Raw genomic sequence first — 20,708 nt, forward strand, 5'->3', positions numbered from 1 at the left:
GTTCAAGAGCACCACCTTAATTGCGCACATCCCCACAATAGGTATAATTTCCCCTTTATATTTAATTTACTGCAAGTTACCGGAAGCTCAGTGTGCAAGGTACTGACTGCGCTACTGAGCACAAACTTACGGTTGGTGAATACGCAGGAGACGCAAAATCATCAGTGTGTCTACATTTGAGCGCACGTTATAGATCATTAGGCGTCATAAATTAATCAGTAGCCCTTCACCATGCATGGCTGTCCGCAAAATACTGGCTGTACATTAGGTGCGGAGTACCTTAGGACCGCACAATGTCCGTCCGCGTCCGTCCGCATAGCATCTACAATTGCAAAGAATCACACACGTACCAGCAGGATTCGAACCTGTGCCTGGTAGGCCAGACAGAGATAGTGTCAGTCGTCTTACCCATTGGAGTACGACCGCGAGGGGGTACCCGAGAGTCAAACGGCCTACTCCTTCGCCTGTAACGGTGCGGAGTACCTTAGGAACTCCCAACGTCCGCCCGCGTCCATCCGCGCGCACAACACCATCAAGCGAAATTCGATTTGAGCCGTGAGTTGCAGTTTTATTTAGGGAATAATCAAGGTGCAACTCACTGCTCAAATGAAATGATGGTCGGGGCGCAATTGGAATGTCACTCGGGGATGTCATCTCGATTCCCCAGTACTCCGCACCCTCGCCATCATCCACGAAGTGGAGATGCTGCAATTTTTTTTGTTCAGAAATCCCTGTTTTAACACATGTTCAATATTTTCATTATGGATATCGGGATAATGGATACCTCTGCCGTATATCGCTCTCGGATCGATCTCCGATTGAGTAACATACAACTATTGAGGGATGGACAACTATCCTTGAAACGAAGGAGCGAACAAGAGAGAGAGCGCCAGCCACCGATGCTGCTTGAATGCAATTATTTATTCTGAAAGTGGTTCAGATGATTTTGTGTGCACGTTAATTATAGTCAACCATTAAGGAGTGCTCCAGCGAACTCGAGAAGATAGCCCATACGTTGCTGAAACAATCACTTGAGCAGAAGTTCGTTTTGCTAGGTTAAGTGTAATTGGCGAAATTTTGTGGTTTCCGGGCAAGTCTCATACTCCATTAACCATACGTTGGTAGAGAGAGAGAGAGAGAGAGAGAGAGAGAGAGAGAGAGAGAGAGAGAGAGAGAGAGAGAGAGAGAGAGAGAGAGAGAGAGAGAGAGAGAGAGAGAGAGAGAGAGAGAGAGAGAGAGAGAGAGAGAAAGGCTTTATTTATGGCCAGCAGGGAGTGGGAGGTCGGGCTGCGCAGAGCCTCCACATCCCACCCACGTTCACGACGTCTTCGGGACTAGGCCCCGCCGACGTCGGCGTGAGCGTAGCGCGAAAGGTACTTGGGAGTTCGTCCCTTCCCCCCCCGTCTGCGACTCGCTCCGTACTCTGTGCCGCGAACAAACAGATTAGTCTTATAGATTCTCATATTCAAAATCACACTTCCGTTTTCTTTTGGGGTGGAACTATTTTGAGGAGGTTGACGAAAGCCATCCGGCACGTCATGTTCATGTGCAAAGCTTTATATTGACGCAAAAGGGAGGCCTGCACACGACTACCTTCTCTCTCTGACTTGAAGAAATAATTTATTCCTGTGTATATATCTAAATGTGTATTGTATGTACACGGCGTTGACAGTCAGGAGTTAAAAAAATTACACCATCTTCCCGTAGGGGTTCCCTGAGTAGTATGCGAAGCAGCCATGGGGTCGATTCAAGTGCCCATTAGTTTTCAGTTCATCGTTTCCGTTAGGTGAAGGTAAGTAGCTACCGTTATATTTACCGTTTGGTTTTCATGGTAACTACCACCCTTTTCACTTACCGGAACTACGAAATGGGAAAGTGCGTTGACCCCATTGCTGTTTCGCGTACTACTCAGGGTTTCCCTACGGTGGTGTAATTTTATTGGAGGGGGGGGGGGGGGGTGTTACAGTGGAGAGGCATTAAAGAGAGAGAGAGAGAGAGAGAGAGAGAGAGAGAGAGAGAGAGAAGAGAGAGAGAGAGAGAGAGAGAGAGAGAGAGAGAGAGAGAGAGAGAGAGAGAGAGAGAGAGAGAGAGAGAGGGACGTTATACGTGCTATGAGTTTGTCTTTATTTAGGCATTATCATCATCATGTTCAACGGAGGTGACGTCGAGCTCGGGTTGGCGTTCCGCTTTGATTATGACCGCCTTATGGTCTGTGAAATGTAAAGTCAAGGGCTGTTGTAGTGGATGAACCCTAAAGTTGCTGAAGACGAGGTCGACACACGTTCCCCGGATGGTTGTGGGCTGCTTGTAATCACGGCCCGCCGAGACTCGCCGACGCACGCTGCTGCTGACGACGATGAAACGTACTCGTCTCGTGCCGGCCCAGGAAGACACTGGCAACAGTGTCGCTCCAGGAGCCATTAAAGGGTAAGACACCACCAGGCGTTCAGCAAGCCAAGCATGCGTAGTGGGGGTGTGGACGGCGCAACAACAACAACAAGGGAGGGTCATAGCCCCGACCATTAGATGCTTCGCATCTAAAATAAAATACAGGGAAACCTCGTTGATATGTTTTTCACGAGAACAGAAAAATAAAACGCTTTACGCGAAAATGGCATCACCGAAAAAGGTTAAAAAAAGAAGTAAAATATGCATACTCCGTCGGCACCTCACTTTATTAAGCAACATTGCAGTAGCTTGTGAATGCGTGCTGGACTTTCTTCTTTTCAACGTTCAGGAGTAAACTTTTCGGAAACGTAAAAAAAAAAAAAGAAGCTGCCAGTATTTTTCACTTTACCGGACACTGTCTTGTACAACAATCCATGTCGTGCTTTAAAGGAGCCATGAAGACAAAACACAAGCTTAGTTCATTCGAAAGATTGCCTTAATTGTTAGAATCATACTGATACCACTTTAAAGTAAACTTCGCTGAAATAGGCTACGTAATTAGGAAAAAAAGGAATGGCGGGTGACTCACTAGCCTATTTTCCGCTCTAGAACGTATTGACAGCTTTGCGATTGGTAGGGGCCGCCAAAAGCAAACAATAACTTAGGAATGGCTGATAAGCTGAAAAAATGAGGTACTATTGCTTAAATGTAATGCATATTCATTTTATAGCAGGAAGAGTGGTGGGATAATTAATGGAGGTACGAAAGTAGACGTAAGAATAAAAGTAACAGCGCGTGCTGTTGTGTTGGTACTGCATGCACGTATTATGCTTGTTATAGCTGCACAGCACTCTGGCGCTTTGGCGTTGTCTCACACGACAGAGGCCGATTGGCGTAAGCGACGTTGTCTTACATGACCTTGTTTGTTGAGCTTACCCCATGTTTCAAGAAAATATTACTACCCACCGTAACAAAAGAAACCAGGTGCAAATACAGTCAGAAACAAAGCAAAGGCAGACAGCGTTGCTGTGCAGTTTGGTGGTGCCATCTAGGAGGAGTAACGGCAAAAAAGAACAGTTCCGCGGTCCGCTTCAGATAAAGCTGCGCACAAGCGTTCGCATGGAGGCCTGTCCTTGTTAAGTCTTCGAACACGTCACAAAACACATGATCTGGAGGGATGATCAAAAATTTTACTAAATACATTTCTTCTCAGAAAATAAAGCATCGTGCGATACCGGACAAGCGCTGGGGGCACTATAAAGCACCTAATCTTTCGAATAAAACAAACTTGTATTTTGTCTGCGTGGCCCCTTCAAATCAGTAAAGCCAGCCGCCGGACGCTATGATGTCTTCAACCTGGAAGGAGACCCCAGTCAGCTTTTGGCGTAGCACTGACCGTCACGTCGACGTTCACTCCTGCCGCTCCAACTTCCTTGAACCATGTAAGCAGGATGTTTTCCATTTGCTGGAAAACATCCTGCTGATCACCTAGCGTTTATTTCACACCAGTGCCGAAAACTTGATGCTTTTTTGGGTGTTACTCTTGGGGACCAACAATAGTGTTGAGCGTTGAGTCGTTGACACTGGCAAATTCGGCTCGTGTGCAAAGTCCACGCGCTTCCCGGTCTGGTTTTCTACGAAATTGCGTACCATTTCCACCTTTGCATTTAAGTTGAGGAACTTTCATTTCTTCGCCATTGTCACAGGCCTGGTAGCACCACTGCGCACGGAAACAAGGCAGCCAGAGGAGAACAAAAAATAACCTCACAAGCGCAGCCCCGAACACAGAAACAAGACAGAAAGAGAACAAGGAACAGCGCGAGAAGCACGGAGCACGGCGAAAAATCGGGAAGGGAAGACGCGCCCTCCGAGAGCATTGCGCTCCTTCTTCCTTGATCATGGTACCTTTCGCTAGATGGCGCAATGCATCGCCTGACGTATCATCATCACTGAGCAGAGCAACCACGCCTGTTATAATCATCATTGATCTGAGCAGCCACGCCTATCAGCGATGTTTTTGAGCTTAAACATAATCACGGACTCGACAAGAGCCATCAAAAATATCACTGCCGGAGTAATACCCATTGGCTCTAAACATATCATCCGAAGGGAGCTGAACCGTTTACACAACATTACATGGTGCCCTGCGCACGAAGGCTTGGAAGGAAACGAGAGTGCTGACTCGCTTGCGAGAAGTCTTACGAACCACAGCGACGAGGACCACTCTTACGCCCTTCCACCATACGAATCCTACGGAGAACGTCTTAAAAGAAAAAGACTTGAAAGGAGGACGCTACCCGCTCCTCACATGGCCCTTAACGCCCACGATGCACAAACATTGAGAAGAATACAAACTAACACATTCCCACACAAATCAAGGGTGGCGCTTATGTTCCCAGACAGATTTAGTGAGCACTGTTATCAATGCAATGAAAAAGCCACCCTTTTCCACACCATATGGAATTGCCCAGTTATATGGCAAACAGGGAACAATACACCTCATTCACTAGAAATGTGGGAGGCGACTCTGGCCAGCGAGGCCTTGGAAGACCAGCGCCAGCTGATCGACAGTTCCTGGACCGGGGCACAAGCTTCTGGGGCCCTGGAAAGAGGACTCCACCCAAGTTTCTCCCTTTAATCCCTTCCTCTACCTCAATAAAGTTTTACTCAACTGAACTGCCGCAAAACCGGCGCTGCCGCGGCCTCATTGTTTCTGTAACGAGCATATGGTGGGTTGTTGGAATGCGGTTTGAGCTAGTATGCATAATAATAAACATGACATTTCTAGAAATGTCGGTCAGGAACCACTTTCCCGGTCATATTATTCAATTTCCGGCAATAATGCGGCTGTATTAAACGCAAGAAAGTGTATAATTTTTAGGGGAAGTTCGATGGGAGGTACAAAAAAATGGCCACGTATCTGCTCCTTTAGTTGCAAACGTCGATGAAATACGATAGCGGACTGGCGCTCCTGCAAAGTAAATGCCTCCCTTCTCTTTCCGCTCACCTCTCATGCTGTTCCTCTCAGGTCTCGCGCCTCCCTAGAAGTCAATTTAAGATGAGGTTAATTTAAATTTATCGCGTCCCACTGCTTTAGGACGGGCGCCTAGATGCCAGCGCTGCCTTACGGCGGAGACGCGCGGGAATCGAGGCACCCTACTACAACCTTTATAAAACCCCGTTGTCCTACTCCACGAACGTTTCAAGAGGAACATGGAACCTATCTGGTGGAACCTTTCGTTGCTGCTTCCGTTTGATTTCTTAAATGCCGCCAGGAGCTATTGTAGCGCGGAAAACAGCAGGCGACGGTTCTTGAAGTTGATGTAGTATTTCATTTGCTATCGCAAAAAAAGCATTAATAATTTTTTAAAATAATGGAACACTGCAAATATCACTTATGTATTGATTTTCTGCCTTAGATTTCCGTAATGTTCTGTTATTGTTCAACAATGTTGGCGACTATAAACATTGACACCGGACTTAGACGTTTAGGTTTGGCTGTGGGTATATAAGACTATTGCGCAGTTTGTTTCACTTTGGCTGGGTAGCTGAATCGAGTCACAGACAGACAGGCAGACAGACAGACCGAAATTTCTGCGTTTAAGTAGCCCAAGAAAGACTACCGTATTCAAAACGTATTATGCAGAACCGTATCGACGAGATTGCACAGTAAAAATGCCCGTGACGCAACCGCCGCTGATGCTTCTAGGCCGCTTTTCCTCTTAGGGTAAGGATTTCAAGGAATAAATAGAAAGTATGAGAGTAAGCCGTGCACTTTCGCGCCAGAAATGATGGAGTAAGCTTTTAGCCACAATAAAATTTTGAGTGAAAAGTTAGGGGCGACTAAGCAGATACCTGAACTGGTAGTGGCACTGACAATGGAACTTTGGGGAGTAGGGTGATAGGGAGCGGCCGGTGGGGAGAGGTGGGGCTCTGCCCTCCCCGGGAAGCACTGAAGGCCCGAGCGTGTTGGTGTGTATACCACCACCCAGGAGCTGCATATGTTGCCACCGAAAGTACACGTTGTACTTCCGGTGGTGGCATATGCAGCTCCTGCGTGGTGGTATACACACCAACACGACAGCTTGAAGGCTCACGTGCATTCTCTAATGAGATCTCCTCCATTCTCCTTTACAGGAGCATACACCACCACCCGCACTGCTGCCCTCGAGGGGATTGGAAATGTCCTACCTCTGAGCATTCACCTGGATATTCAAACTCGTTTATTCTTTCTGTTTCACCGGCAGTAGATTATTGCATTTCACATACTTACAACTAACCCGTCTGAAATTGACTTTCCCATTGACTTTCTTCAATTCATCCGGCACGACGAACTAGTATTCCCTTCCAACGTTTGAGCATCCAACAGGTATCTCACATCATGTCACGACCGGGACTGCATGCGTATACGAACGGCTCCAATACTCCTACGTCTGCCGGTGTTGCATTTGTCGTTTTTTTCTGACTTCGAAACCATACAAGCCGCCCAAAGATTCCGCTTTGTTTCCCCGAATAGTTCGTTCAATGCGGAAACAATAGCCCTGCACCAACTAATCCAGTGTTTCCTCTGTAACACACCCACTTCCCCGTTGCACATATATACAGACTGCCTCTCCCTACTCATGGCCCTGAACAACCCTTTCACCATTTCAAGCAGCATCCAAACCTCAAGGACAACATCAGCTCTCTTGCATCCGCCGTACCAGTCCATATAAACCACGTCCCCAGTCACACTGGAGTCTGGGGAAATGAACTTGTTTATTTCACAGCAACTCACGCCGCAACGCGTGGTGTAGATGTGCACGGCAAAATCACTAAGCCCACGGTGCGTTCTGCTTTACTAAAAGCTGGTCGCTTAGTGTGGCAGAATTCGTGGTAGACCAATCACTGCAGTACAGAACTGTATCGATGGGCAACAGAGCGTTTTGGACATACCGAGGTGTTTCCCGCCCCCTAGGGAGCTGACCACATTGTTAACAGGCCACGGACGTTCCCTGCACCACTTTTACCCCTTGCAATTACAGAACAATTGCCAGTATTTTTGTGGACACAGTGCCTCATCTGTGGCTCATTACGTACTGGACTGCGTTAAAACAAGACCCTACATCCACAAATTGCAGAGGCTCACAAGACATCCCCTTGAACCACCACACCTTAAATCATTACTTGATGACAACGCTGCAATTATAATCTTTACAGACCTTGTGGACTACGTGGCTAGGAGGTCTGTACCTGAAGTTTGACTGCCTCGCCTGTATTTCTCGAAACCAACTTGATCAAGACACGAAGTCATACGCGGTCATGTGACTTGTGTGGTGATGTGTTGTGCAGTGTAATACAGCAGTACGGTGATCTGTGGAGACTTTCCCATCGGCCTAATACGCGTTAGTAGTGGCTCCTACGTCATCTAAGCGCGGTTTGGTAAATTATTAAGTCAGGTTTTGGAACATAGTGATGCAGACACGGCAGCGCACGGAAGTGTGTTTAAAGTGAATGACTGTACGTGAAAGACTCTGCAAAGTGTAGTGCACGATAGTGTATACTTTCCGACCGAGTACTGTTTACTGGAACTGTGTGATTGTGTGTCACTTCTAACTGGTTTATTTCTGGTTGATGCGTTTTAGTGCGATTCTTGTGTCCATGGGTCTGCATGTGGTGAGAAAAGGATCATTGATGCACCAACTAATTTTGCGTAATTCCGGAACTCGCTGCAATGTCATTGCTAAGGTACTGTTTTGGTTGTATTTGTTGTGTGTTCTCATTTCATAACGCCCTTCAACTTTTTTCGCATCTTCACTTTCACATTGTTAGATTTACAAAATTGTCTGTGATGTATATGATTATTTTTGTGTGGATATAGACAGTAGCGCCTTTGTATATGGAGTGTGATTTTCTTAAAATTTTTTTGTCAACATCGAATCGGTTTTCTTATAGAAATATTTCTGGGCTAGTGCCTATTTTATTTATTTTGAATTGGTTTAAACCTGCGATAGCTTTGTTAATTGGTGCGGGTTTTCTCCTCGAATTTTTTAAAATGTTTTTTTTAGTGTATACATTAGAGGACAGTATTTAAATGGGAATTGAATGGGGCTCTGCTCTCCCCGGGAAAGGCAGCGCCTATGCCGCTGCAAGCTTTTCCTTGCAGCTTTCTCTTCCATGGTAGCGCTATAGGCACTATAGTAGCGCTTCGACGCACGAAGAGACCTTCTTCTTAAGAGACTGTCGTCCCCAAGTGAGCGCAGCTGAAAACCTTGCGTTGAAGTTGTGCAACCGTAATCTAGGTGGCAGCAGTAGGCGTGTACTCGCAACAAAGGCACAGCGGCACACAGAGGGCAGCACAGATATTACCTCGTACGTGGGAGAACATCTCAAGGACATTCCGCTTATTTCTCTTCCCCGTTGCGGCTGGCAACGGCGTCTATGCTCGGAGAGTACACCGTCTATGTAGGACGAGATGCGTTCAATCAAGCATAAAACAAATAATGCTCCAAGAAGTTCCTGTTATGACGTGTCACAACAGGGCGTCAATGAATGGTGTGCTGACGGAACGACTGCCTGGAATGTGACGTCGCATCAATCTACGGGGGCTATGGCTGCAGAGCGTGTTCCATTGAGGAGCCCTTGATGCCCGCCCGCCACATTTATGTATCTTTACCGTTCGGCGGGTGCACGTAGCACGATAAGTGACGCTAGAGGTGTCCGCAGCTGGCGCTCTTTTCGGAGAACCTGCTTGACAGCAGTACCCCGCATCCATGCGGACATAAGGCGGTTAAAAGTAAATTTACCCAAACTTAAGCTAACTACGAAATTTAATTGCGTGAAAGAAGCCGCTGGTGGAAGTTTGAAAGGAACGCAATGTGAATGAGGAGCACTGTGTCACAAGAGGTTCACGAGGTCGGTACAACCGTGACCTACTTGTGGCTTGGGCTCTTGTGGCCTTGGCATTGATAAGGAAGGAAGGTCGGGGCCTTAACCCTGAGAAAAAGGAAATCACCACGACGCTTCGGTTCGTCCAATGGCATAATCATGATTATGTCTTGCGGGACATGAAAGCAGGGGATGACATCGCGGTGCAAATCCGAAGTAATATCAGATGTATCTCTACCTGCGCGGGAAGCACTATCGCGCCTGCTTCCTTACAAAAGCTACCAACAGCATGAAATAGGGCCAGCTTCAGTGGAAACAGGTGGCATTGAGAACTTAACTGTTGAACACCTACAGACTTTTTTGAATAAAGAAACTCACAAGAAATTTCTAAGAGGGTTTCTCCAGCAACCCGAAATATAAATTGCTAAATCACGGAAGGAGTGTTTCCAGTGAGTTAATCTGAATTGTCTATTTTTATTTTTATCGAGTTTACGTTGTATAGGTTTATCTAGCTAGTGTTATTTTATCAGTGGCAATCAAAGAGGTTTTTCTAACAGTCTTTGGTTAACCTGCGCCACTTTTCTTGGTCGGACAGGGGCACATCGGCTTTCATTCCCCCTCCCACCCTTCCCTCGCAATCGTTCTCCGTGAAACGTGTGCGCGCTTCAATTTCACCCGCGGAACGAAGGCATGCCGCCCGCACCCCGTAATTCAAGTTCGGATGCTGATAGCTTGTTTTAAGCGACCGAACATGATGCTACTTGTTTTGAAGTAGATTAAATATAATGTCAGTGACATTATATTTTCAGTCAGTGACATTGGTTTTCGCAGCTCCTCGCCACGGTGGCTCAATGGCTAAGGCGCTCTGCTGTTGAGCCCAAAGACGCGGATCAGGGATCGATTCCAGCCATGGTGGCCGCTTTTCCGATCACAGCGAAAAGCAAAAAAAAAAAAAAAAAAGAAAACCGCCCGCTTGTCGAGAGTTTGGCGCACGTTACGAATCCCCAGGGGGTCGCATTGATCTTGTGCCTTCAACTATAGTGGAAGGCACATGATTGTTTTGTTTGTTGTCTTTGTTACAACTGTGTTTGCTTTCTCACGGCGCTGCTGCTCAGTAGAAAGGGGGCTGTGGTATTGCCAAGCTGTCTACTACCGATTTTTCCCGCCTCTCTTTTTTCTGTCTATTTATGGAGCATAGAAAGTTGTAACACAAATAAATTTAGTCTTAAATTTAAATTTATGTGGAGTGGCTAATTGCTCTTGTGTTTTCACTTCTTTCTCTTCTTTAGGTGCTGCCACGGAACAAGGCAGCGGGTTCAGGTTGTAAAAAAAAATAAATTGCATGCATTTGTGTTCAACCCAACACGTGTCAGAGACTTTGCCTGCGTGCATACGCATGGTAAACGTGCATGATCGAATATACTGGGCTCTCGTGGAACGCCTGTATGTTGTCGACACCTGGTCACTCAATCCGCTGCGCAACCATGATTTATACATACCAGTTACGGAAGTGTTACCCGAGAACGGACACTTTACATTGAAGTAAAAGAATCGTTGTTCAGACAGAACGGATGCTTTCCGTAAAATTCGAAGTTACAGAATTTTCATTAGAAGAAAGCGGACACCTTACATTTTAGCTTGCACGAAAGTTCCGTAATAGAGATCAAAGAGTCCGTATTACCGATTTCCGTAATCTTGAAATTGTCCTTTTTTTCAAAATTACGGATATTGGTCGGCAATACATTACCTCCGGGTTGTCCCGTAAACCGGGGAAATTTTTTTTACAGTGTACAGCGCGTCTTGTAGTCTAGACCAAGTGTCACTTTGGAGCGTTAAAACGGATAATTCAAGAATTTTCTTCGCAGCTATGCACGCGCCGATTATGGGGAGGGAGCAGCTCCTCCGTAGAAACGAGAGGCGTGCGGATTGTTGAATCAACTTAAGCCGACGAAAGGTTTTTTCTTGAGCTGAAGGCTTTGTTTCGGCATTTGCCGCTTTCGTGCGTCGGACAGAAATGCCTCTGAATACCGGCCATGGAAGGCGCGAGTGAAATGTTTTAAAAGCTGCGAGCAAGCGTCACAACTGCAGATGGATGCCAATGTTTGATCAGTGCCCGGTTGCCCGGAAAGGTCATGAGGAGATAGCACGGGACATAATATCGAGGCAGTGGAACTAGTGCGCTGAGCTACCAAGCATGTTAGAACTTGGTTAGCACGCCATTTGGCGCCATAAACAACTGAGATGTATCTGTTGGGTGTGGTCTACCAAATTCAAAGCTTATCTGGTAGGAACCGCTGTGTTTTCGGCTGACAAAATTCATGGTCGCCCGTTGCTGGTGACCAGAGCTGAGCAGAGATGCCAAAAAAAAACATCGCATAATATATAAATATCGCAATACATGTGTTGCAAAAATAAAATACAGATACTACGATGTAAAAAAAAAATGTTCCTGGGCGATTTCTTTTTACGCCCCAACGACATCACAAACAGCTCTATGCTTAACTGCTCAATGCAAACAACCACTAAACTATTTTTCGGCTGTCGTAGACGTCAGAATTTTTCGGGAATGAGTGTTTGAATGCCACGCTTTTGATTACAAGTTAACTATGGCGACGCTTAGATAACCCCGGCTAACTCCGGCTAACCCCGCGCACTTACGTCGGTGGTCTTCGAAATGCTTAAAAGCATTCCGGACAGTAATGTGTGATACAGTGTGTTCTTCTCGCGAACGGAATATACGCAGGGTTTCTCGTTAGTCCAGGCTTGTTTCACGTCAGTTCTGTCCTTGAAAGCGATCTCCTCCGGATAAACCGGAGGAAGGTGGGTCACAAGAAAAATTTCGCCAAGCAAGAAAAACAAAGCAAAAAATGGTTGGAGGAAAGGAAAGGCCGAGGTCGCCCAGAAACCAAGAAGGCAGAGGAACCGAGTTTCCCCGCACGAAGACAATAGAATTATTCTCCACCGGTGGCAGTGGAACTAAGGCTTGGGTGCGCTTCAGGGTGATCCCCATTGTAACAGACAAACAAGGCTGTAGCTCCAGGAAGAGTTGCGAGAAAAAGTGGACTAATAAGCTAGCCGGCTCGCATTTTGATAATGGCCGGGCACGCAAACGTCATTTTCCTCCTCTGGAGTAGGGAAATGGCGGACGTGTGCGAATACGCAAACGGTGTCTGAGAGCACTGCCGGCGCAGCAGCACTCATCACAGGGAGGCACATTCGGTAAAAGACCCCGTTAATGGCGTCGGTCGGAAGTTGATGCGACCAGTTTTAATCGCGTGTCAAGAAACGTGAAAAACACCCGGAACAAACTGAAGTGAACGAGCAACGTTCATACTAAATCCCAACAACTGGTATTACTTCCGCATCGGCCCCCCATAGGTGAGTTCAACAGTTACTCTATGTAGTAACGTTTTTTTTTTTTCTGCTGGTCAATGTTAAAAGCGGCAGCGTGAAGCCCGTTCTACATGGTGCGAATTTCGCCCGCGAATTGGCAGTTGCGGCGGCGCTCGTGCGGCAAACCGATCTATTTTCCTTTTTTTACTGCCGCGACAAATTTCCAAATACCAAGCGTCGTCCACAGGAGAAATGTGGCTGTTCCAAACATTTGGAAATTTGCCAAAGCAACGAGAATAGATCGTATTGCCGCATGAGCGGCGCCGCAGCTGCGTATTCGCTGGCGAAATTCGCAACACGTAGAACGAGCTTGAAGGGAGGGATAAAAAGGGAAGTTCTGGCTAGTATATACATGATGCAAAAGGGGGAGTATCGCCACTTGAGGGACGCTAGCAGTGCCGTGAGCATTGCAACAACAACATCCGGAGGCCCGTATTAGTGCATCCCGGAACTTCCGTGTGCCTGAAAGCATCCGTGTTGGTAGAGCCTCCTATCGTGGCAGCGAACAATTACTGCGGGGCTGCATATATTCCCCATGTGATAAAAAACTAGGTGGCTTATTTCGTATTTAAGACGCTTTTTATCGTATAGAAATCGCCGCGGGGTTTGGAAATGAGACAGCAATAATGCATCTAATATCGGTTTCTGAGCTCTATACCTACAGCGCTCAACACAATTGTCAATGACAACGAATCCTACCCCAATTCACTATATATATAAAAAAAGCAGCAAAAAAAACTCTCCAAATAATGCATGGCCTACTGAAGTAGTCGACTCAGGCCTCAGAACAGTGCCGTAAGTGTCTAGGTAACTTTAGGGTAAATCAGCAGAAGGAGCGAATACAAGAAAAAACTATGTTATAAACAGGTGCACCACTTGGCCCGGGTTAGTTCTCCAGCCCTCGCAAGAGCGTCACGTTTTGCCAACATGTTAAGTGTTGGCGAGCGCACGTGGGCGGGAACATTTGAAGATTGGTTGAATTCTGCCAGCACCAATCTCGCGGATGGCGGCGCCGCTGTCGATGAAAGGTGGTCTTACTAAAAGCAGACCCTAGAAATCTTTTATTGCACCAACACATGCCGACACATGACCAAGCCCAGGCGCTGTCATCCTTGTTCGTATTTTCTGTTCAGTCATTATGTCCCCCTCGTAGTGGTTTGGCTACAATCCCAGCCTCTTTCGGCCATTCTCCAGTTCTTTTAGGTTTAGTTGTTTGCGGAGGTACGCTGTACTTGACCGCGTCAAGATCTGCAGTGGGTCAAGATCCGAAGAAATGGTGTGTACAATGTTAACGCTTACTAACATATGCAACCAAATTATCTGTAAATCCCCTGCCTTGTTCGCTAAATTAATTATATATTACAACAGCGCCACAACATGCTTTACCAAAATATTAGGCATATCAAATGCCAATGTGAATTTACCTCCTCTCAACATTTTTTTGTGACATTTCGGCACACGAGCGGCACAATCACAGAAATTAACTCACAAAAGAAAAATACTGACATGAACGTTTGTTTAGTGGGGTACGAGGAAGATGTACACATTTTCTTTATTTCTGAACAAAAGGTACACTTCGGTTCATAATAGAAGCTGTGTTGACGAACCGTATGCGTCAACATGGTTCTCACTGAGCAACTTGTGTCCTCTTTTCGCACCGGTTCGTGCGCACAGCGTTTACTGATTTATGTGGTTCATGTTAATGCGTTGTAAAGTTTAGAAGACCCTCCGAAGCGGTCTTTAAGAGAGAGGTGGTATTTGGCGACAAGTCAAGGGAGTATTTTACCTGATAGCACAAGCAGCACGTGATATGTATGGGATATGCCCTTTCGGGAGGGATTTCGTAAAAACTACTGTACCATTCCGATTACTCGCGCAGGTGTACGGACTGTTAATGTTGTAACAGTTGTCACGTCTAGTTCTTGCCAAAGCAACCTTCCCACGCCTCCGAGGTCGCACTGAACGCAAAGCTGTTTCCGTACCCACGCTGTTAATTTGCAAGCCGAGGCGCGCTTGAAAACGTTGAATGCAAAATGCGCCCAAAGGTGCTCGTGAGAAAAATCTGCGGTGCAACTCTTTCGTGGCATAAATTTTTACTAAGAGTGCTCGGGTAACCAAGAATTCTCACTTGGGCGACCGTTAGTGCAACAAAAAAATAAGTATGAAAGATTCCTTTGAAAGTGTGACTCTAGTTTTCATTTCTTGCGACAGGCTTCAATTTATTTTCGTGGTTTCATTTACGCAAAAAAGCAGCAAATTCTCCACCACGTAGTTGTAGTAAAAAACGACAAGAAGGAAATTATTTGCGCTGTGAGATAAGTGTGCGCTAGAAATGTGCCCATTGTTTTAAATTTATATGTGCAAATCTTTCCCCCAATACATCTAGCATTCTCACCAATCGAACCTCAACTTGCTTAGTATGAAGTACCCACCTGTCCTTCTTAAAATTGCTCGTTCCCTTGGTACAGATGTGGTAACACCTTTACTGACAAGGACAAATGCAAGTTTAAGAGTAAGTGAGGGGCATGCAGGCGCATTCTACGAGGATGTGGCAACGGCGGAGGAACGAGAGCCGACCCCAGCTGCAGTGGCCGTGTGTGGCTTTTTCGATGGAAAGTAATCCTTCCATTTGAAATAGAGGTTTACCCATAAAATGATAGTATATTGAGGTAGTCATGGGTGCGTGGAATGATGGGATGGTGTCTGACTGGTGTTGTGCAAAGAAAGAAAAATCGCGAATGGCATGCTTTAGCGTACACATGACAGCGAGTTGCAGAACATAGAGTAAGGAAGAAGGGTGCATAGGGGCATGGGGGCATTTTAGAAAAAATGTATGTGGTGCATACATAGATGGAATAGGTGCGAAGCTTGCCAAGAAAGACTTGGGTGGCGTGTAGCTGAGAAGGGGGGGGGGGGATTAAGTATCCTGCAGGGGTGACTGTGCGCTTGCGCAGGTGCGGTAACCGTATCCCAGCCACCGTACCGAGACCGGTTCTCCCCTCTGCTATAACCCTGCACTGAGAGACCAGGAAATACAGAACACTGATATACGTCTTTTTTTGACGACATATACCCGAGCCGTAAGCGCACTGTAATGCTTCATAAGAGGAGCGAGCAGTCCTCACATCAGGAAAGGCGTCATATGAGCAGGCGCCATATATCCGAAATTATTTACAGCCTGTCCACAGGTGCCATTTAGGAAGCTTTATTGGGAGATGTGAGGTGTACGAGGAAGTGGAGAATATTCAAGCCACTTGAGGTTTGCAAACGCAAAAGTTCTTCTCAGTGGGTTAGAAGAACACCCGCAAAGAATGGTTGAGGAAATATTATCAGGAAATCGACTAGTAATATCTAAAGGAGAGATCGAATTTAGAGTATAGCAGACACCCATAGAGCTTCCATTTCTGCATTGCTAAATACTCTTGAATACGTAGATGAATACCACTAACTTGCAGGAGTTTTCAGAGCTGATACAAACCCCTGCAAAGAAATAAAGTGCAGAATAAGCGTCAACTGTTGCAGTCGGCAAAGCTTCTGATGTCATGACTATTAGACTAGCTAAGTCCCTAAAGAGAACAGTATACAACGAATGAATATTCGCCTTAATGACGGAAGAGGCAGAGACCTTCAGACTTCCTAAACACGTTGAAATAAAACTTAGGTAAAATATTTGACTCATGCTCTCGTCTTCTCTGCTTTCGTTACCCCGCTTGCACCATCAGAAAAATTCTAAAAGAAAAGCCAGCAAAATGGAAAGCTCAGGTCTCTGCATCAAACTTAGATGGCGCTGCTCACATGAGCTCGCATTAGCAATGAAGTCATGATCAGAAAATAGATCTGGTTTTTACGCTGAATGTACGCTTCAGTATACTACTCCGGTTTCTCAAAACGGTCATTGCTCGCTTTGCAGTTTGTTCATTCGAGATTTCGGTGCAGAGTGAAGATCCCCAGGTGGTCATAATAAATACGGAGCCCTCCACTGCGGCGCGCCTCATCGCCGGTGTAGCGTCGGCGCGTTAAACCCCAGAATCAATCAATCAATCAATCAATCAATCAATCAATCAATCAATCAATCAATCAATCAATCAATCAATCAATCAATCAATCAATCAATCAATCAATCAATCAATCAATCAATCAATGACAATGAATGAATGAATGAATGAATGAGTGAATGAATGAATGAATGAATGAATGAATGAATTTTCTTCATTCCAGGTGCCTTACCGACAACAAAAGGCGAGCAACATGGCAGCAACGACAGCCCTCAGCCTGAACCCCCTGCGGCTGGCCGACCAGATCCGGCAGATGGGTGACCCGCGGACTCGCGACTACCCCGTGGTCATGAACCCCTTGTTCGTATTTCCCCTCACTATCTTCTACGTTTACTTCGTCAAGGTTCTCGGTCCGCGCTGGATGAGGAACAGGGAACCCTTCCAGATCATCAACATCGTGCGAGTGTACAATCTAGCCATGGTCCTACTCAATGCCCGCTTCTGCTACATCGTAATCTACCACGCCTACTATCCGCGCAAGCGGTACAGCCTCTGGTGCCAGGGCGTAACGGGTAAAATGGACGACGAGTTGGCCTACTATTATAAGACTGGCTGGTGGTACGTCGCCGTAAGGTACGCCGACTTCTTGGACACTGTGTTTTTCGTGCTCCGAAAGAAGTTCAACCAGATAACTCACCTGCACGTCATCCACCACGTGATTATCGCTGTGAACGCCTGGTTCTGGGTACTGTTCGCTCCGGAGGGGCAGGCAGCGCTAGGCTTGGCTATCAACGCCGGCGTGCACACTGTGATGTACTCGTACTATTTGCTGGCGACGCTGGGCCCTGCAATCCAGAAGTACTTGTGGTGGAAGAAGTACCTCACCCGCATCCAGATCATCCAGAACGTCGTCTTCATGAGCCACATGGCTATACCGTTGTTTGTGGACTGCGGATTTCCCCGCTACCTTATTTGGATTGCGAATATCCAGACGTTTATCGTCATGTGCATGTTCATAAACTTTTACATACAGTCGTACATTAAGAGGAAAGGAGCTCCCCAAGCGAAGGCAGAGATAGAAGGCGCCACACCCAAAACCCGCGGAGTGACCAATGGCAAAAACGATTAAAACTCGAGACAATCTCCGTTATTACGGCGGTTTCCTAGGAAGTGTTGGATGTGTTTTGTACTTTCCGTTTGTTTGAATGAGGTGACAAGTTCGGCAGTGCTCTATAGAATTGGGTTCGAATAAAAGATGGCTTGTTGTCTATTTGTCTTCCGTGATCTGTTTTCTTCTGCTTTCTCGAACATTTAAACATTTGAACTAGAACATTCACAGGTTTGAACTATGATTATTCAACAGGAAGATTAATTCAGCCTTTATATAGGCATATTGTATACTGTTAATTTAGTGTCGCATAGCCAACACTATGATCTCTATTTGAATACGAGAACTGGATTGGGCTGAGGGTACATTCGGTGAAACACGACAGCAGAGGTTCTGGAATAGCAGGGTGTCCTTCTGCTATGACCCTGCGCCATGCCGTAGAACTGTTCTCACGCGGTCACTGGCAAACGCCCGCATCTGGCTCGGGAAATGAGGCGCAGTTAAAAAGGTGGTTCGCGTCACCACATATTTTTTAGGGTTTCTAATGTCATTTCATTACGGTGCATCAGAAAGTTATATCTGTGCAGGTAGAAGAGAGAGGGAAAAGAAGAGAGCGAAAATAAGTCGTGTCGGCCCTCTTGCGAGTGCGTACGTTTCTTGGCGGCCACTAGAAAACGCTGTAGTACTAACCATAATTACTGCGACTAAAAAAATCCGGTGAACTTGCCGTTCCAGTTTTAAGGCTCATATGCATATTCGGTGATTAGAACCAATTAATAAATAAAACTAAGCTACTTTACAAACATCCGGCGAATCTGGCCTAGTGTCCCAGATGCGCGCCCCCGAGTTCGCTCCTGGAATGCAATAACTTGTAGCTTCTACCGCGCATTGACAACGAATTCCTCAAAAAGGTGGAGGCGGCCTTGTTGAGTTGACCAAAACACATGCCGGGGAAGCGTGATGTCGCCATGACGCAAGCGAGAGAGAATCTACATTGCCCACGTTCTCGAATGGCTTCAACACCAACTTGGCTCATACCAGTACCAATATCTTATATCTCGCTCCTACTTTGTGTTACGCCAAGGCCTGAGCCAGCCCTTCACCAGAGCTGCTCCCGTTTTAAAAATGAGAGCCCGTTTTGCGCAGTCATTTGCGTTAGAGGGTTTCAGAGCGTTGGCAAATGACGAACCGATGGTTCTTCCCCCAGAGCTCCCGTGTGCTCCACCCTCGCCCCCTTACGCCACCCTCCTACTAGGAAAGAATGCTTTCTGCGAGCGCCGCACGCGTGCGCTTGTTCCCTCTCGCACTGTCACCCTCCCCCTGTGCTTAATCCACTCCGGGGAGGTTGCTGCTCCGGGAAGGGCTACCTTAACCTCACGCGTGACCTGCGAATGACCACTCCTTTTGACGTGCTTTTACGAAAAGCGCTGCAGAAGCTGACATCCACTCCTTCCTGTGGTCGTGCCTCGCCATGCGTTGGACGAGAATACAACATGCGGCGACCTTGGCCTCTGCGTAGGCGCCGCGTTCTCCTACACTGCGCGCTCACAAGTACCACATCATCGTTCTCTTCTGGACGGCATCCGATAAGCAAAATTTTCCATGCTCACCTGCTCCCTTTTTCTCGTGGTCATCTGACGTTTATTTTAGGCGTTTTTATGAGCTTTTTGTTTGAAATTTGCCGTCCTAAGAAGCAGTTTCTCCGCATTTCGGACGTCGTTGGCAGACAATGCAATCACATGACTAAGGCCAATTGGCAAAGAAAAAAGAAAGTGGCTGATGGAGACGGGCCACATTCAAAGGAGTTGCTGCTCGGTATTATCGAAACCCTTCTTCCGCTTTCTGATCCGAAATTACGTTGGGGCATTAAGTATGTTTACGGGATTTGAAAGCGAAAGCCTGGTGATACTTAATAACAACTGATATTTTGTACTTGCGATACTTATTAACAACTCATAATTGTACTTGCGATAATTCTTCACTTATAAATTGCACTTGCGTATTTTTTCTCGTTTTTATTTTTTTTTGTCTTTCGGCATGAATTTTCACATTATGTCGACGGGCTTCTTTTCTGCAATACGGCGCTTGACTCAGGTTCTTCTCTTTCATTTCGTAGTGAAATCGTCAGCACTAACACTGGCACACACCACAGCCTGCCTATAAACGCGGTTCTGCATGGCTAATATTGGGGTTCTGTGCGGCTAGTACCTGCCCTTCTCATGTGCCATCACGTGCACGTGTCACGCGGCACGCATTATTCTACAACTTTTACTTTTACACTTCACAGTTTTGGGAATTTTCATAAACGCAGCCCATTCACTCCTCAAAGCTCTCAATTGCGGGCCAGTCCACAATTGGGCATGTGCTACAAAGAAAGTAACAGCAAGAACCACAACTTTTCAAATTTGTTTCCTTAATTTCACTTTGCTCTTCACAGCTCTTGTTGGACGAAGCTCTCTACTGTCATTTTTTAATAGACTCTATATCTTCACCCTCCTCCTGGCGTCACGCTATTTTTTCGGTCTCAACTCTTCCCTTCACAAGCTTTGCATGCTCCGCTGCTTGCCAGATGACAAAGACGCTGGATAAAACACGTTGAAATGCGTGAACATCGCCTCCGATAATACAAACAGGCCGTTGATTACATACTACCCTGTGAGTAAAGTTTTCGCAAGAATGGTGGGGCACGCCACGCCTCAAGAGAAACCGCCTGCCGCACTGACGATAAATGAAGCGCACGGTCATGCAACGCCACATTAGAAAGTTTTGCTAGCAGACGATAACTGAAGCACGGCTGGCACGGCCACTCGTTGGCAACCTCCTTTCCATCGAGCGGTTGCGAGTCTTGCGGCTGAAGCGTGCGCTCCGGCAGCAGACGGATAGACGCATGTTAGAACCTGCGGAAGCCATGTCCGGTGAACCACATAAAAAAGGCGAAAAATGCATGTCTGCAGTAA

The 20,708-nt window shown here is 46.5% G+C and overlaps 1 pseudogene across 1 annotated transcript; it reads left to right on the forward strand.

Moving 5' to 3' along the window:
* The first annotated feature begins 12,359 nt into the window (after window positions 1–12,359).
* LOC144174937 (very long chain fatty acid elongase AAEL008004 pseudogene) lies at window positions 12,360–17,927 on the forward strand (annotated as a pseudogene). Its single transcript, XR_013323548.1, has 2 exons — window positions 12,360–12,633; window positions 16,867–17,927. The product of XR_013323548.1 is annotated as a very long chain fatty acid elongase AAEL008004 pseudogene (transcript).
* Window positions 17,928–20,708: the final 2,781 nt, after the last annotated feature.

This window comes from Haemaphysalis longicornis, unplaced genomic scaffold, assembly GCF_048455015.1.
Source record: "Haemaphysalis longicornis isolate Haplotype H1 unplaced genomic scaffold, Haemaphysalis longicornis Haplotype H1 scaffold_3, whole genome shotgun sequence".
Classification (NCBI taxonomy): domain Eukaryota; kingdom Metazoa; phylum Arthropoda; class Arachnida; order Ixodida; family Ixodidae; genus Haemaphysalis; species Haemaphysalis longicornis.